The sequence below is a fragment of the Lissotriton helveticus genome, chromosome 7, assembly GCF_964261635.1.
Source record: "Lissotriton helveticus chromosome 7, aLisHel1.1, whole genome shotgun sequence".
NCBI lineage: Eukaryota > Metazoa > Chordata > Amphibia > Caudata > Salamandridae > Lissotriton > Lissotriton helveticus.
In genome coordinates, this window is record NC_136068.1 from 1,373,326,365 (window position 1) to 1,373,346,285 (window position 19,921).

A 19,921-nucleotide genomic window follows, 5' to 3' on the forward strand; every position below is an offset into this window, starting at 1 on the left:
TGTTGTCATACTTATAGTGTGCAGTCTACTGCAAGTTCTCGAACTAGTTCTTGAGATGAAGACTTTACCTGAAGGTGCAGTTAGTGCATCGTAGGTGGGCTGTTGAAAGGAGTGGTGGATGTTTTCTGTAGGCTAAAGAATGGCTAAAGTGCTGGATGTTAAGTATTGGTGTGCATAATTTGCGTACTTTGCTTTTGCATAATTAATGCAAAATGTTGGAAATACATGCAATTGCCTGAAACGTGAAACCAGTATTTGATGCTGTATTTTATGTTGAAATGCATCTTGGTCTACAGTCCTTCTAGATACAATGTCTCATTTCGTGCTAAACACTGCAAACTGAAGGTACTCTCTTTCCGACTGTCCATGTGCTAGCACATTTTTTGCCATAACTGATGTGTAATTGCGCGACGTGGTACAATAGCTAAATTTCACTAACCAGCGTAAAGCAAAAGTGAGCAAGATTACATCAGCATATTGGAAATTTCACTCCGTCCTAATTTTAAGTAAAAGTTAATGTGCACATTTTAGCATTGTGTTGGTTACTGTTTTGGATACCATTTTAGTTTGGATATATGGTTTCACTTCCTAGAACGTAAGGATGGTTTGTGTAAGCCAATTATTTGAAATTAGATGGAGACCAGCATTATGTCTCAAACAGCCTACATGATTGTCTATTCTGTGAACTTCTAAAAGTCCTTGGTTAAAAAGATTAGCCCAGTGTTGCTCCTGATAAAGGCAGGACGGTTCAACTGAAGTTGTCTCTATGCTTGCTTTCCAATAAAACTTAAAGTTGTAACCCTGCCATCTTATGTCTTGAATGTGTGCGGCTTAAATAGCAACTTCTTTGAATGTTTTTGAGCATTTGATAACATTGAATGAGATTAGAAACTGAACTGTCGAAGAATACATAACAAATTACTATTATAAACTATCAAATCTCCAAAAACATTTCTTCAGCAATGTCCGCTAACAAATGTCATACAGCATCCGCGACTAACACGGTCTTGCTAAATTTGCCTTAACCCATTTCGACTTAAACAAGCATTTACAATGCAACGGTTTCGCCTTTGGAAAAGTTTGAGCTATTGGCATTGTAAATGACAACATTTGTATTTATGTGTTGGTTTTGAAAACAGATAAATAAATGGCATTGTCCTTTACATTGCCAATAGCTCTAACTTTTCCAAAGGAGAAACCGTTGCATTGTAAATGCTTGTTTTATACAGGTAGCACATAAACTATAGGCTAAACACCAGGATCTTTAGTGGTTGCTTTTTGACTGTACAAAAAGGAAAAGCGCACACAACGAAAACTTGGACCCTTCATTTTTGCAATATTTCTCCGTACTATATATTTTTTAATCCTTTAAACAGTGGTCATTTAGTCGAAATTTACCAATTCACACGTGACAACTATGTTTGCTTTTTCCAAAAATCTTTAATAAGAATGTCGGTGCATAAATATGGGCCTACAACCCCGTGGGCCGGCCACGGAGCAGGCTGGAACTGTAGATGCGGGGATACTTTATTAGTAAAACTTTAGTGGAGTCAGTGGTTGTTTATTTCATAATAAAAGTGCGAAAAGCGCAATAAATCATGTCGAGACTTCAGTGTGAGCGAGTGTCATAAGTGTTGGGCTTCCAACTTTCAATAATAATGATGTGCGAAACTTAAACAACAATTCATTGTCCGAATGTTCAATCAATACCCATCTGATGTCAATTTACCGTCTGAACACGTAATCAGTACCCATCCAATATCAATTCATTGTCCGAACCTATAACCAGTACCCATCCCATATCAATTCATTTCCCGAACTGACAGTACACATCCTGAATCCATTAATTGTCCACACACGTAATCAGTACACATCCTATATCAATTCATGTGGTTAAGAAAACCTCCATACATATCTCATGACACCAGGGCTGAACAATCGGGGTACAACAAGGAGTTGAAAGTTTCATTTGCATCGGCGCCATTTTGGGTGCGGTCAGGCAGAACCAGGCATAGTCTAAATGTCTACTAACTCGTGGTTGGCCCAGAGCTTCTTTTGGCAGTCCAAAAAGTTCCGTTAAAGGGTAAAAGAAGGGATCGGTGGTCTGAACCATCAATCAAAAGGGGAGGGAGGCAACAATGTTCCTACCGGGTCATACTGTGCTTTCACCGGATCTGATCCGAACTGTGGTCTGCAGGATTCTAGTCATTCAAACTGAGGCTGGCGACAGCATGGAAGCGTCGACGTCCTGCGGCTACATTTCCATTGTTTCGTGGGCAATCATGGCAGTCATTCCCCATCGGGGGTATCTGCGGGGGTCGGGGGACTCCCGCGGCTCCTCTAGAATCTTCAAGGTTGCGGAGAACTATGGTGGTGGAGTCAACAAGTGACCGGGCCATTCCTTCATGCTGGGCCCGCTCTTGCCAGGTCGATCGCCATTTTGAAAGTTCGGCAGCTACCGGCGATCGCGGGGTCAAATGAGTGGACGGGCTCCACCCTGCTGGGCGAGGTGTTGCAGCATCGCCACAGTGGAAGAACCCTTTTCCGGGCGCCTGGAGCGCTGAGGGTGCAGCTGGGAAGCCTCCACCTGGGGAGGCGGGAGAGGCTTGTACGCACCGCCTCTCCCTCCCAGTGCACCCCACGGCGTCTCGCTTGACATTTGTTATGGCCGGACCAGGCGATGAGGACGAGGGGGGGGTCGGAGGCATGTGCAAGACATCCCCCCCCCCAGTGTTGTTGCGGCCATTACGGAAGAGAAGAGAAATGTCCCGTCCGTCTTCGGGCCGGGCCTCTGGTTAATGGCGGCCAGACGCTCCTTGCCATGACTGGGAGAGAGAGAGGGACAACCTGCGACTCTCCAGTGTTACCGCCACCACGGCCGGATCCCGTCGGCCTCGGCCTCTGGTTGATGGTGGCCGGACAGGGAGAGGGAGGGGAGGGTCGAGGACACGGACATTCCCTCCCCTGCAACTCTCCAGGGTGGTCGTAGCAATCCCCCTGGCCGGGTCCCGTTGGCCTCGGCCTCGGCCTCTCCTCCGGCTACACCCTACGTGATGATCTCCTGTCGACGGTTGGCAGCAGGACCCGCCCTATATGTGTTGTTTCCGGCTGGGCGTAGCCGCAACCCTGTTGCACTTTGGAAGTTTCCAGAATGGGGCGGATGTCTGCTGACTTGTATCTTTCCCAGTTTTGCCGTTATTTGGGCGTGGCAGGCGGTGGGACAGACATGTTTGGGGCAGTGAGGGGCAGTGAAGCCTCGTTGCCTTGTGACCGTTGCAATGTCACGCTTGGTTTCTCTTACTGTTTTCAGGTTTCTTATTACGGACTTTTTCTAACGTTTCTTGTTTCTAGGACAGTCATAGGTTTTATCATTAAGTATTGTTATTGTTTCCTTTGTTCGTTATTTAATAAAAAGTTCATCAGTGGCCTACTGATTTTCGTTTTCCTATTCCTTTCTTTCCAGGTTGTTTCATGCTAAAGTTTCTGTTAACAGGGTATAGTGATCACTTCGTTATTATTTTATATATGTCCTTTTCACTAGGGGTGCTCTCTGGTCGGGCCAGATGACCTTCCTCTTGTAAATGGTCCGGGTGAGACTGGCGTATCAATCAGTGGGGAGTAGATAAGCATGACAGATTACAACGGGGGACAAAGGTCCGCATTACCTACCCTTCACTATTTGCAAAGACTAGACAGAGCATGGCGACTCTGTGCTTGTTTGCAAATAGAGAATACCTCCAAAAAGAACCAATTCCAAACAGTCAATGTTCGGTCAAACAATCAATCAATGAGGAATGAAATAGGTACGACGTGTTAAAGGTTTGCGTTACCTACCCTTCACTATCGGCAAAGGGAGAGAGAATATTCCTATTCTTCCCCGTTTTGCAGGCAGAGAAGATCCTTAAGAGAACCAACTTCGAACAATTCAATGCTCGATTCAATCAATCAATCAATGAGGAGAGAAGTAGGCACGACGTGTTAAAGGCTTGCGTTGCCTACCCTTCACTATCTGCAAAGACTAAACAGAGTATGGCGATTCTGTGCTTGTTTGCAAATAGAGAATTCCTCAGAAACAGTCAATAAGTAATACTAGTATTTTCAAACAATCAATCAATCAATTTCGCAATTTGTCGTGTGTCACGACCTTACCCGGACCGGACCATGTGGACAGTTCTTCGCCTTCCTTTTTTCCAGCGCCCGATCGGTCTCTTTTCTCCATGTTTTTACCGCAGCAGTCCTGTGGGATTCCAGTCAGGACAATAGGTCACTTGAGAGAGGTCCGTTCGGAATCGGTGAAGTTCATTCAATCGGCAGCCGGACGAGGGCCCTCTCAAGGCAGGTATACTCCAATCATTTAGATGTTCCCCCCATCGTCTGGACCTCTCTTACCGGACCTTATGTCGCTGATGGGCCCCGCGTTGGGACGCCAATTGTAGAAAAGTCAGCTCATATCGCACCCAATGCCCAGGCTGCTGGTGCAGGGCGACTCTTCGTTTCCATCTTGAATAATTACCAAATAAAGAGACGGGCGCTGAAGGCAGGAAAACAAGAACCGAGTTTATTACTCCAGAGGAGAGCATGTCATTTGGGACACTCGCATGGTGTCTTCGGGAGGTGCTCTAACAAGTTTCTCTGAGGCTTCGTCTTTTATACACAGGTTTATGACACACACACATCCTCCATTACAAATCAGGACATTGTAAAGTACAAAGATATTCCAACACGTGGCTACAGTAGGGGCCCTTATCCTCCATACAATAGGAGGGGGCTGTCATGCAGCTGAGTGTGCTGTTGATTCCGTTGGAATGTGTGCTCCTGATCGAATCTCAGGGGGTGGGGTGGTCATGATCAATAGTGGCTCCTTTCAAAAGAGGCGAGTGCATACAGTAGTGGACAATGAACTGTATCCTCAGGCTAAGGGATGACCAGCGGTCCATGTAGACAATTAGGTTCAGAGGAAGAGGTCATCAAAGGAGGGGTATTCATGGAGGGACAGGAAGGGTTTGGTCAGGCGCAGGGTACGATTCTCAGAGACAGAGTCATGCGGGAGGGGAGGGCTCATGACTTGTGCATGTGAGAGCGGGGGCAGTCAGGGTGCATGGGCGAAGCTTGCAGGGTCAGGGAAGGGGCGCTGGTGATCGATCGCAAACTGGGAGACCATGATACCTGAAATGGCTGTCGTGTACGTGTGTGCATGGGTCTATGCTAGCGGGATAACACAGTCAGTGTTTTAGCGATATCCGTTCTGCTTACAACAAGGGGTACAGTGAACACAAATGAACGCCGCTTATGTATATATATATTGCCAATTTCAACATGGTGAAATCTTTAGTTCTCTCCCAAATAGACAGAGAACAAAATCTGATCACATTAATCTCCTTCCCATCAAGTTATACTCAACTTTCACTTGAAGCCTGCATCACCTTCAAGATATTTGACATTACATACAATCCTATCCTTGAAAGCAAACCTCCTGCCTAAAAGATAAACAACCTGTTGCTTGTTGAATAAATAGACCGCACTGCACACTGGAAAAAACACTAGCAAATAAACAAAAATACAAGCAGGCCCAGTATATTTTATGTCCAGGATTTGGAACTGTCCAAACAAATATGTTTTATGACCATTTGGAAAAACCCCAAAGACTCAACTGTTGACTACTCATGTCTATTATAACTTGTTCCCTGTTGCTATGTATAACCCCAATTACTCTATATTGACCTGAAAATATGACCATCTGGTATTGTTCAATGTTTAACATCATGTATAGGTGGGTTGCACACCATAATCACATCAAATTCCTCTATTGTTCATCACTTTGTCAAGCGTGCTCAATGCTGAACGTGCCCAACCCCTATGGCACGTGAAACATTGTATCACAACACTGGGACACTGAATAGTGCCCCAAACCATGGCACTGTGGCTGCTGCATACGCAAAAAACTTTACTCAAAATGTTAAATCCTATTTAATCCTTCTTTTCATTTCTTCAATCCAACTTTGATCATTTTTTATCCACATGCAAGGAAATGCCAATTTCCAATGTTTCTCATATTCATGATGGGTCATCCGCCAGAAAGCTTAAGTACGCCACTGCGAAGTTTAGAAAAGATTGAGTAGTTTTAAATGTCATCTGGTACATGAAAGAAAAAATATAACGATATGATGGGATGTCAGCTGTTTGAGTTGGGACTTGAAGGGGGTTATTGAAACAGGGTTTCATAACGAGGGACGCAGGGCAATGACCACGGGTACCTGGGGCTCGGGTGTAGGGGTGAGGCCATAGGATGTTGTTAATAATTAGTTGAGAAGAGTGGTGGCGAGCGCATATGATAACCAATGAAACTTGAGATTGCAACTGTAATTGAATTACGTGGGATACACTATGAGGCTTCTAGTAAGAACAACACGTGTTTTATCACTGTCAAACAATTGTTTTTATGAGAAAAGTTGTATCAATTATGTTAATCTCACACACTATGTGGTGTATTGAATATTAATTTTTGTTTAATTGTATTTCCAGTTACCCCTGACGAAGGGACCATGGAGGCCCGAAATGCATAGGGTTTTTAATAAACTGCTTCTGATGAAATTTGCTTCAGTACGTATTCTTGATTGAAGAGGTTCGGATGACCCATCATGAATATGAGAAACATTGGAAATTGGCATTTCCTTGCATGTGGATAAAAAATGATCAAAGTTGGATTGAAGAAATGAAAAGAAGGATTAAATAGGATTTAACATTTTGAGTAAAGTTTTTTGTGTAAGCAGCAGCCACAGTGCCATGGTTTGGGGCACTATTCAGTGTCCCAGTGTTGTGATACATTGTTCAATGTTTGCCTTTTGGGTGTATGTAGAGTGCTCTGCTGACCATATTGCAAGGTTTGTTTAGTAGAACTTAAATAAATTAATTGACAAGCTTCTCTTCAATTTGACATATATCAAGGGACATATTAACCTGTGTCTCTTCTTGTCTCTCTCACTACATTAGCTAACTTGTAGCAAGGAGATAATTTTAAAATGTTTTTAGAGTTGCTTTTAACTTTCAGTAGAGCCTTCCATTTCTAGTGTGCCATACCTATAATTCAAGAGAGTTGTAGATGGATTTGAGACCTAATAGTAGAGTCTTTGTACACCGGCCTGAACCTTTGACTAGGCAAAATAAGCCTATTTCTTCAACCTCAATCCGTCTCTCAAACCTCACCCATGAAGCACTTTCCTATGATGTGACTCTCCGAACCCCCCACGAGTATCAGACCAACCTCAGAGCTAAGAATCTTGGTGCCTATTTTTTTCCCAAAAATCTTGACTATAGAACTTTCACTGTCCACTTTTCTGAAAAGTCCCCTCACCCACCTACTTTCAACCTCCAAATATTGTGACAGATTATGATTCAGTCTCCCTGTCCTTTCCTACCGGGCTGACCCCATACTTTGCTCTTCCAATCCATTTTTGCACCTTCTGAGCCTTTCTTTCCTTCCTCACATCATAAAGATACTTACCTTATCTTAAAATATATTTTTCTTCTAATCCTCTCTCTAGTAATTCATCTGACAGCTGCTCCATACTTCCATATATAACTATTACCCAGTACCTTAGCTTCCTTTCTTCTTTGAAATAATAGAACACCTAGTTTTCATTGGTGTCATATCTTACCCCTCATCCTTCAACTTTCAGAATCCACTTCCACCTGGGTCCTCAAATTCCACTGTTTGGACACAGACAGCATCCAGGCATCTCACTTTCTCACCTCTGCCCATCACGGTTATTTCTCAGCCATTGTCATCTTCCTTGATCTTTTAACTGCATTCATTATTGTTCATCGCTCCACCACGTTCCTACATGTTGCCTCATTTTGGCATCTTGGGTAGAATACAGATGTGATTGGCCTCCATATTTTTTTAATCATTGCTTACCATCTCCTAGTTGCCTTAGCCCACGGTTCAGTACTAGGAACCCTTCTTATTGCTCTCTTTTTAATTATCTGTGACATACACACTCTTATAGTTTCATGCTTTCTCTTCGTTCTGGTGACTCTGATCTAGAACTCCTTTAACTCTTTGTTATCCCTTTTATTTAATCTAAAATTCGGGACTGCAAGAAGACACCTGAGACCACACCACTCTCTGATGCTGGACTCCTTCAAAATGAAAGTCATGCACCTCCCTGACTCAAATCCCCATAGCTCTCTATTCTCTCCAATCCCCATCCTGTATCATAACTTCCAATCCTCTTCAGCTGACATCATGTAAGCCCCAAGTATGATGCTAAAAGTGCCGTCTTCTTGTTCTGTTTAACTGACCATGAAATATAGAAACCAAAATAATTCTTGTGCTTTGAAGTTCAATTTCGAGCACAAAATGGTTGTGGGACCCTAATAATTTCTTAATTTGTTTCATTTAGAAGTACCATAATAACATAAACTAGTGTTCAGGTGTCTGGCTGAGAGGGAGCACTGATCTCAACAGTAGTCTGCCTCCTGCATGGAACACCACTGCCCTAAAGTGTATTTCAATTGCAATAAAAGAGCCCTCTAAAATGTTGTGCTATGAGTTGAAGAAGGACTTTAAATTAAACTAAGCCCATCATTTAGAAAAATTATTAAATATCAAAAATATGATTTACAAGACAAGTCCCTTGCATGAAAGTAAAAACGCACATTTCCTAACTAAACTTGTGGCCATTCTAATATTGAATTGTTTCTGAGCCACAATTTGTGAGCAGCGTGTAGATGAGACCAAGAAAATGTTTTCATTGCAATTTATGTACTAAAATGTTCCCTTTGAGATAGAATTTATTTTTTTGTTATTATCTGCAGATTACGCAGCAGATGATAAATTACGTGGTAAATTTGGCTAAGCCACAATTATTCGAAAAATGCCATGACTGCTGAATCTCAGAATTCCAGTGGCCCTGCAAATAGGCAAGTTAAATATGCCTGTTAGTTAGTATGCCCATCCAACCATGTTTAAAGGGGGACACAGGCACTCGACTACTGGTTATCAGGGGTAAAGTGCCCAGAGTTCTAAAGACAGCAACAATATAGAGTCCAGCAAAAGGTGAACATTCCTGATGACCACGAAGAAAAGGCAGACTTCCCACAGCTGTGCTCTGAAATGTTGCTACATTATGACTTTTGAATTCTACACCGATTCATAACACAAAACAATGTCAAATTCACAGGGATTAAAAAGAAATAAAATGTCAGCAGAACTCCACTGATTTACGTGGCAGAAAATTAAATAGTCAACGTGTACTTCTGCAACGCCTTTATCGAAGCATTTAACCCAGAATCCAGACAGTGTTGTAACTTTCCATTGCACAGCGCCGCCATTTTTGGTGGCATGGTTCCAAGTGACAGGGCAGAGTAATGCCGGGCAGGCGGCTCCTTCAGGGGACAGGGCTTTTCTATGGAATGGCTCCTTTCTATTCTCCTCATCGCCTGGGTTTTGTGTGGCCTGCCCAGGCGAGGCTGGGCTAGCGTGGGCCTGATTGTTGACATTACGAGTCTTGGCAGCCCCACACCTAATGACTCTAGCGCATGTTCCTGGCATGGGGACTACACCTGATGGAAAAGAAAGAGCGCAAATATACTTAACCGAGGCGACCCGATGGTTTCCATAAGAATTCTACTCGCTTGAAAGAATAATGATTTTGGCTGGTATAAGAGATGCAACAGCGTAAAAAATGTTTCCAAATGACCTGCCAGCCTAAATCGGGGAGCTTTAATCAGTGCAGGAATTAAAGCAGAATTCTATCCGATGAAAACTAAGATGAGTGACTTTTCTAGACGAGAGTGCCAGCCTGATGACTCAGTGAGCTCAACACCTGGCGAAATGCAATGTTCTAGTCGTAAGTCCAGTTCTCGTCAAATCAGCATTCATCCTCCATCCTCTCGACTTCGGTAAATTTAGTCCCATAAATAAATTAGTAACATCTGCTATTTTCAAAGGTCAGAAGCGTGCTGCTATTTTTAGCGTTTAGAAATGGCAGCAATGTGCCGTATGGCGCTATATAAACCAAGTTAATATTATTGGTCTGCACTGCTTTGCTTCAGGGAGCTGTTCAGGCAGGAAGGAGGTGAGTAGAGTATACAGTGAGAAAGGCACTGGCATGTCAACAGTAACACAAGCAAAATATGTACAAAAGATGACAAAAGATGACCTGAATACTGAGCCACCAACCCAAGGCAGAAAAATTATTGTTTGTTCGATGACAGAATTTCCATCTTGTCTGTAATGCATTTAAGGTATGTGGCTTTCATTCATCCACTGTATGATCCCAGAGAAACAGAAGTAAACAGTTCGGGCCTCAATCAATTTTCTTTCGAGCGATACAATCAACTGGGTGTCATTCAGCACAGGAGATCACTTTCCCCCCAAATGATTATATCAAGGTGGCCAATGGTACCATGTAGATATTAAAAAAAATAAAGAGCTCAGAGAAGATCTTTGTAGACCCCATATTTGAGTGTCTTTTTTCTGATCAGTATGTGTCAATTGCTAACCCCTATTAACTATTAAAAAAGGAAAGATTGTGTCCATCTCAAAGACTGTGTCCCTTTCAGATTCCCATCTCTGCCAGCCTTTGAAGTAACATCATGTGGGAGACAGTCAAACGCCGCTCACAGACAAGGCCAGACTGAGTCAGAAATTAGACACAGGCATCAAAATAAAAGTGCCCTCATTAGCAAATCAGACAGCTAAAAATATGTCCAACATTTGAAAATAAGGCGTTTTTTAACATGTAAAGAGACACTCTATAGGTCTACCTTCATTTGTGACTGCTGCAGGCAATGTTTGAGCTAATATCAATGAAATCAGCAGTAAAACCGCCCCACCATATCATAAAGCTGGCCTACAAACCTAAAACAGAACGGTCTACACACTGATATATCAGACCAGCCGCTCAGGATCAACCTGATTGCACTACACCCTGCTGACAGATACAATAGGGCATGGACTGAGTTCTGTCCATCGCCTAGAGCTATTCTGATTGACTGTTTTAGCAACACAGATTGTGCTGTCTCATGGTCTGAAGCCTGGCTAAGACATGTGCAGAAGCTTGTGATACTCCATTTTAGGAGTCTAGCTTAGTATATGGTGCACACTTATTTAAGTGAAGCACCTTGCACTAATCCAGGCAACCCTTATGGTGATTTTATTGGTCTTTGAGAACCATAGAAAGCTATCAAAGTGATAACTGTGGAAAGCAGCCTTCAGGCTTATCTTAAAGGAGTGTTAAGCAGGTTGTTTTACCAGATCTAATCATGTAGTGTAGGTTAAACGGAGAAAAAAAAACACACAGTGTATATATACAAATATGTCTGCTTATAACACACTCACTAACACTTTGGTATATCTTCTTCCCAGAGATATAAACACAAATACACAATAATACTTCAATTGTAAAGAGGTAAGTAAGCACAAAATACAGTGGTCTCCAGGGGGAAAACAAACCATATACTAAAAAAGTGGAATGCGAACTGCAACAGAAGTCGGGACTTAGAGGAGGAGACTTAGAGGAGCTGGGGACACAATGAAGCACCCAAGGTAACCCCATGGAGACTTTGTGCTAAGTGGAAACAGAGCTGCGTGTCCAATAGAAGTCAACGGGAAAGTTGCATTTGCAGTTTTGAAGAAGTAGGGCCTTTCCCAGTGGACCCTGAAGAAACCCTGTGTAACCCACTCGTGGATACCCCAGGAACCAGGATTCCTACACCAGAGAAGCCGGGTGCATAGAAGCAAAGTGATGTCGGAAACCGCCATAGACCACAATGGAGGACTTCAGGAAAGATGCTGCTGGAGAACACTGTGCAAGAGTACAGTGAAATCCAAGAGTGAATTTTTTAAGTGAAGAACCTGCAAGCTGAAGGGACAGAGTCTATGCCACTCAGAGGTGACCAAGAGTCACAGAAGAGCAACGCCCACCAATGTCGAATGGTTCAGAAGAGTTGACGATGACCTTGTTGCTGCAGCTGAGGGGACCAGCAATACTGAGGAAGACCAGGAGCCTTGCACGAGCTGTCTCATGTTGGAAGTCGAGAACCAGGGGGTCGGTGTCCGGAAGGAGCACCAATAAACCTTGGCAGCTGCAACAGGCATGAAAAGCAAAGAAGGAGCAACGTTGAGATCAGCAAAAACCAAGGAATTCCCTACAATCAGGAGAGTCAGAGCATTCCCCGAGCAAGCATGTGAGCCCACTAGAGCAGGAGAAGACCCTCAAGAGGAACCACAGGCTGAATGCAGAAGAATCGTGAGAGGACCTTGAGCAGCTCACCAAGATGAAGGCTGCTGTAGGGAATCATTACTCCTGAGGTGATTTTCATATGCATGTTTATGTAGCATAGACAAAAAGACATTCCCATCAACAGCTGACCAAAAGTTCAGCACATCACCCCAGTTTTCATGAGCATTAAGAGTCCTGTGCAAAAACTTCCAGAGCATGTCGCTGTGAAGCTCCTCTGATAACCAGATAAACTTTCTCTGTAGAAAGAGGAAGGTGCATCAAGGATAGAGTCGATTTTCTCCAAATTATTCAAAGTATCACTTTATTATAGTTGGTACTAAAAGATGGACATCAGCCAACGCGTTTCATTCCACCGAGGGAACTTCATCAGGGCTCAAATGTTAGCAAAGAGAATACTATTTCCGCGCTCAAGATCTACAGTCTCTCATTTAGAAGTCAATGCAGTATGTCCAAAATCCTTAAGTGTAACGCACAAAAAAATATATATCAAGTCTGGACGTGTCGTTCTTTACGTTGAAAACCCCGCAATAAGGGTAAGCAAGTTGCTGTCCAATCCTTGATAAGATGCTACCAATCTTCTCCCGTACGAAGATCCTTGGTGCACCTTCCACTTTCTACAGAGAATGTTTATTTAGCATGAAGGTCAAGCATGACTTTGCACCATGCCAGCTCAAAGCCAACTGCTGGCACTCGAATGTCAGGCACTTCCTGTTACCAAAGACACAACAGAACAATAAGAATAATGAACAGAAGGTGGCAACCACATACTTTAATAATCTGGCTGCGCTTAATTTGGCAGAGCGTAGACTCTCATTTAGACTGGATACAGTCTTTTCTTTTTAAGTCTCTGCTTTTACTGTTGCTCACAGCCTTCCTTCTTGGGTCTGGAGTCCTGACCTCTTCACTCAGGACCCTGAGGGTCTCGCCACGACCTCGCCTTTGTGCTGGCAACTCGTTGCCAAATTTATATTGTAGGGAATCACTGCACCTGAGGTGATTTTCATCCGCACATTTATTTAGCATGAAGGTCAAGCATGACTTCGCACCATGCCAGCTCAAAGCAAATTGCTGGCACTCGAACGTCAGGCTCATCCCGTTACCACAGACACAATAGAAGAATAAGAATAAGGAATAGAACGTGTCAACCACATACCGTAATATACTTAATGATTGGATTACAACAAAGGCCCATGGTGCAAAGGATGAAGTGAGTATGCTGATCTTGGCAGGAAAAGATGCTGGAGGCTGGAGCTTCTTGTAGCCTTAAGATCTCTGAAGTGTAAAGCCAACAAGCCTTGGCAACGACAAGTCAACACTATGCGCATATGTTCTGTCCCAATGGTTCCAACAAGGAATACTGGCCTCAAAATTGCAGCGAGGACAGGTCAGGCCTTGGAGGATTAGCAGAACCACCACCTGTGTTGCTGAGCCATTCAAAGTCTGTGGGACATTAAGAGCTGCAGACCGGTCAGCTTCGTTAAGGTGCCCGCAGATGCAGGGGAGTGACTCCTTCACTCCAAGGGAGAATACTTTAGTTGTCCTTGATGCCCTCAGGAGCCTGGAAGAAGCACTGACAGAGACGATGAAGAAGGCTTGCAGAACAGTGAGACCAGGGGCAGCTGGAGTCTTCCGTGATACAGACTCGGTTCCAGGTGAAGTCCAGCAAAGTCCAAGTGGTCAGAGTGACGTGGTTTCAGGCTTGAGTCTTGTCCCATAAATGAATCTGAGGACCCACCCACAGGTAAGCCCTTAAATACCCTGGTAGGGGGTTAGGATGACTATGGGGTCCCTCTCAGAGGAGAGGCTGGACAGAAGGGAGGATACTCCCATGTCCTTTGTCCAGTTCCATGCCAGAGCAGGAGCCAAGGGCTCCCTGAACTGGTTTAAACTGGAGTATGCAAGGAGGGCACCAAATGGCTTGGTAGTTTGGTCTGCCCTGTTCCCATGATGCACTGGGCCAGGGACAGACTAATTTGCATATAGCCAGGTTCTGAGCTGGGATGGGGTAGTGAGCTAAATAACGGTGATGGATCAAGCCCTGATCTTTGGACTGGGTAAGAGTGGTCTGCTTAATTCAGACGCTCTGTTCATCACCACCCCCTTTTCTGAATCAATTTTGGCCACTATAGGTGTGGCAGGGTATACTCAGACATGAGTCCCTTGCTCACTGCTCCATCAGGATTCAAGCAAGCCGGGCCGACGAGGCTGAAATGCCAGAAACTGGTCCCCGGTAGCTTGTCTCCTTTCTGGTGAAGAATTGGCTTGGTAGTTTGGTCTGCCCTGTTCCCATGATGCACTGGGCCAGGGAGAGACTAATTTGCATATAGCCAGGTTCTGAGCTGGGATGGGGCAGTGAGCTAAATAACGGTGATGGATCAAGCCCTGATCTGTGGACTGGGTAAGAGTGGTCTGCTTAATTCAGATACTCTGTTCATCACCACCCCCTTTTCTGCCTCACGAGTGAAGCATCCAATCTCCTTGGTACTGATGTCATGAGTACCCGAATGGAGCTGTTACTGTTCACAAATGAGTTCTCTATATGCTAAGATTAGGAGTGCAATATGGTTGCTTGAAGATCATAAAGTGAAGCATGGAGAAGACCCATACCAGCCCAGCTAAGGGCTAGAAATAGAGTGCAGTGCTATAGAGTATCTGCTCTAGGTCTAGGTTCAGGCATCATCAAAGGGAGAAGCATCACAAAAGGGAAGACATCACTGGGTCTTTCTGAGCGAATGTGGACAGAAGAAAAATGAAAGACCCTCCATCATCCCTAAGCCCAGCTCAATGAGGCAGGGCACAGGCACACAAGAAAAGGAAGCTGCACAAAATAATAGATTTTCCAACCATTCAGTAGCCCGGCGTGGTGAGTACTGATGTACATGTGAGCGAGAAAAAAAAGTGTGATAAAAATAAAAACCGAACCAGCAATTCCCCTCCCAAAGTAGTCAGAAGGACATGGGAAGATGAATAAAGACAACCAGTGAGAGATCTTGGGGCCAAGGGGACTCGCTAGAAAATACCAGCTATGTCAAAAGTCAAGCCACCCATAAATAATCACTAGTCATTTTAGAGCAAGCCCATTCTTGCTAAGTAGTAGTTGGAACCCCTAGGCTGAATGCCAAAGTAGTCATTGTCTACTCAGTCGATGCATCAGGTGTAGTTATACAGAGCAGAATGAAAAGAGGAATACAAGCAATAAATGAAGCAACGAATAAACAAACTTCAGATGACCGATAAAAGTAAAACCAATGCAACCCAAAGAATACACAAATCGATTCCATGAAGGGCAAAGACTGATAAGACAAAGACAAAAGAGGCTAAAATAGTTGACACTCATTCCACTTAATACTAGAAGAGTGAAAGGAATGCAGATGATCAAAGAATAAAAGGCTAAAATAAGAAGCATGAGAGGGCAGAGCGAACCAAAATAAAGCAGCGAGTATTGAACATCTCCTACTAAGACACGCACAGTGGTCTTAAAGTCAGAAGTCCAAATCATCGCTGGGCTGACCACACCATCCATCCTTTCACAGGAGGTAAATTGAGCACCCTACCAACAGGAAAAGAAAAAACAAGTAGTAAAAACCATAGAAAATAATATTAAAGAATAACTCTGTTGCTGACATCATCTTGCCAGAAGACAGAGGATTGCACATTGTAACCCCCCCCCCCCGCCGCCCAAACACATACACAGCTTGGAGCCGAGGAAGGACATTTGACCAATTACTGGATGGCTTTGCCGAACCAGCAGGTGAAATGAAGGATGAAGAAAAGCTGCAACAGCTGCTTTATATAATGGGGCAGGTTGTCCGCTCCTGCTCAGAACATTCTCTACAAGAAAGACTAAGATGGACACAAAACTCAACCTTTGTGGGTCAAGAAAGCCACATTTTCAACACAGCACACCAGGAGCCTTGTGAATCCTTAGCAACACATGTTGCAAGATTAGAGAACCTCATAAAAGTTGTGCCTTCAACACCTACATGGACAAAGAGGCAGTGCCACTAACCTAGCTCCTTACTTACGTCATAGGACTTTTAGGGCCAGATGTAGGTAAGTTCCATTTACCGATTCATAAATACCGAATTTTACCGATTCGGTATTTCAGAATCGGTAAATGGTATGTAGGTAAAAATTCGGTAAAAAATACCGAATCGGTAAGATTCGGTATTTACCGAATCGGTAATTACCGATTCGGTATTTGCCATTCATTCCTATGGGCCTTGAGGCCCATAGGAATGAATGTCAATTATTGAATCGGTAAATATCGATTCAGTAAAATTGTAAAAAAGTCAAGGGTGGCAGGGTGTCACTTTGACACCCTGCTGCACCACTGATTAGTGCAGGTGTGCACATGTGGCATACATACACGCCCTAAGGGCATGTATGTCTGTCACATGGCACAGGTGTAAATGCACATTTATGCATTTACATAGGAATTCGTTATTTACCACCAACTAATAGTTGGTGGTAAATAACGAATCCTTAAAGCCCTGAAGCACTGTTTACAGTGCATCCTACATATCATTTACCGATTCGGTAAATACCGAATCGGTAAATGATGATTCGATTACCGAATCGGTAAATACCGATTCAGTAGTTACCGGATCGATAAAATGTCTCCTACATCTCAAAAGGCTTTTACCGGTCGGTAACGGCCGAATTTGGCCATTACCGACCGGTAAAAGCCTACCTACATCTGGCCCTTAGTCTAGGTAATGTCTGTCATTGAAAGAGGAGGCAAGACTTCTAGCTGAAGTAATCAATGTCTAAATACACCCCAAGTATGTGTTTGTTAGTAATGTTTATGCAGCATATATTTAGAAATGAGGCAGCACAGCCTTTTAAATTCCCAAGAAATACTAGTGACTCAACACTAACATTATACCAGTAGGATGTACCAGAAAACATGCTTTTTATCAGGGTATTTTGAGCAGGATGGATATAGGTACTTCTAGCAGGATGAAGTAAACCGAGGATTTGTGTGTATCTTACTAAGTAAGGTAGTGAGCGAGGTTTGTAGAACAACCCAGAACTGATTTGCCTGAAGTAGCTCACAGAAGCTGGAAGTGTGAGTTTTGGGCTTGTGACTGGTGTTGGAAATGGAAGACAGTGATCTGGGATCCAACCCATAACAGCATCATTCTCAGAACTGAAAGCATGATTACAAGTTTGGTGGTCCGACAGCCCGAACGCCGCATCAGCGGCCACCAGTAGATGACAGCGCTGGCGGTCTTCATACAGCCATATTATGAGTGTACTGCGGTGCCGGCGGTGTGGCTGCGGAGATCTTGCGGCTGTGGTGATTAGTATTCCATATATATTGATGCCTGTGTGAACATTTCGACTGCATGTGTGTCGAATGCACACATATGCATGATACATATGGAAAAATACCATCTGCCCATTGACGGAGTCTGACCCATATGTGGGCAGGGCAGCCAATGGGTATATGGCAAAAAAGGACTCCCCTGTATATCACCACAAACAGGGTCTAATCCTCAGGGTGAAGATGCTGCAGTGAAGGGGGACCTGAAGAAAAGGATCCACGTCAAAGTCTGATGGGAAGAAAAGGAAAGGAGTGAGTAAACACCCAAAGCCTTCATTTCTGCCAACTTGAAGCTGGCAATCCCACCGTCGTGGTCAGCTACTCAGAAAGCCAACTTGTAACACGGACAGCGGCTAAACACTTGTGTACCGCCCTATGGCAGCTGCTCTTCCCCGACCGCAACCCAGGCAGTCTGTTCGTGTGCTTGTATTGTTGGCGGTTCAGTCACAGTCTTTGCAATAGAAATCCAGCTCACAATACAGCGTTCAGACAGCTGAGCTTGTGGCAGTGAGGCTGCAGGTATGGCAGTTCACAGACAGCCAAACTCATAGTAAGACCCTAAGAGAACTGAACACACAGAGTAAATTTCCAGGTGTGAATCAAGGGAAAATGAGTAATGGGGAAACATGGCATTTAAATATGATTGGTTTCTCACTTTGCCACACACAGACAACAGTTTCTAGCAAGGAATCAAAACTGAACTGACCAGAAGACTCCAGACTGTTACAAAGCTCAGCGGCCAGGCACTCCATCATCCTCCCACCCCACACCCACATCATCCCAAACCACAAAATGCTGCACTGGCTCACAATATCCACAAACAAACACTCTTCAAACTCCTCACACACATATACAAAGCCTTACACAACTTTGGCCCCATGTACCTCACCAAAGGCATAAACTTACACAAATCTACCCGACACCTCCGCTCAGCTGGATTCATACTTTCACATACCCCCTGCATATGTGAAACCAGATCCAGCAGTCAGGCCTTCTCCCACCTCACTCCTAAAGCCTGGTATGACATGCCCCCACACACCAGAGCCTCCTCATCAGTTCGTGAATACTGTAGGAAGCTGAAGACCTGGCTCTTCACCTAGCCCAAGCCCAGGCTTGGCCTGTACAGTGCCTGCTTCATCGCCAGGCGAGTGTGTGCTGTACCAATACACATAACATAACAGGTTATGGTGGGGGTGTTTTTAAGCCGAGAAATCGGTGCACACGTGATTAAGTTCTTTGGATTTAAAGTGCAACCATCAATAGCTCTTTTGTGGCTCTATTTCACAGGAGCACCTGAAGTGCCCCAGATGCTCCTCATGACCTGTGTTTTTTTTATACCATCCCGTCTCTTTTTAGGATTTCAAACAAAAAACGGCATCCACAAAATATTGATAATATTGTTGAGGTGTTTATGATTCCATGTCATGTGGCCAAATTTTCCTGAGGATTCCCTGCTTGCACAGAACCACAAAAGGAGCTGTTTCAGATGGGTTTGAAGAGGTTGTGGTAAAGTCAGGAGAAAATTGGACGGAGTCCCTATCCCAATATTTTTAGACGGGACACATCATTCCACCTTAATCTCATTCCAGAGGAGACTGGGAAGTTTGTCTTTTACTGGGATCTGAGCGGTGGCATCACCTCGTGCCCCACCATTGTTGCTGCTCACGTACGCAAGTATTGCATGTTATTCTATGTGCTTGCAACGTGGTTCAAGGGTCTTTTTGGCTCCCTTTACACATTTCTAACTTATTTCATAATATTCGAATAATTAAATGTTCATAAATGCACTGATTTTGCTTCAAATATATTTCTTACAAGTTTGCTTAGTACACGTACGTGTGGTTTACACGTGAATACTGATAGTATATTTATACAATTAAGATTGTATTTCAACGATGACTCTAAAATAGGTCCAATTCCTTTGAAATGCAGGATATGCTAGGATTGTGACATCACTTTCTCTGACATCACTGTGAATTGTCTATAGTAATTGTCTCCCACTATTTTTTATGATTTAAGCCTTGGGATGCAACCTTTCTTGGGGAATATTCCTACAATTAATGCATGTTATTAGATTCCATAAGAACAAGGAGCAAATGGGTAATTACGCTTTTGTCTACAATTTCTGTATCCTTTTTTCGCATGGCAGGTTTGCGTCTGAATAATTTCACAATAATTGAGGAATAGTTTAGAAAGCCATAACGTACTTTTGAAGTGATTTCACCATCTACCTGTCACAAGATGGTATAAAAAAAACTTTACAACTCCTGCTGTAAATTATGCTACAAAGGGGAAAAATGCTGGCTTTTGATCATTTTCCTAATCTTTTAACTGCGTTTGACAT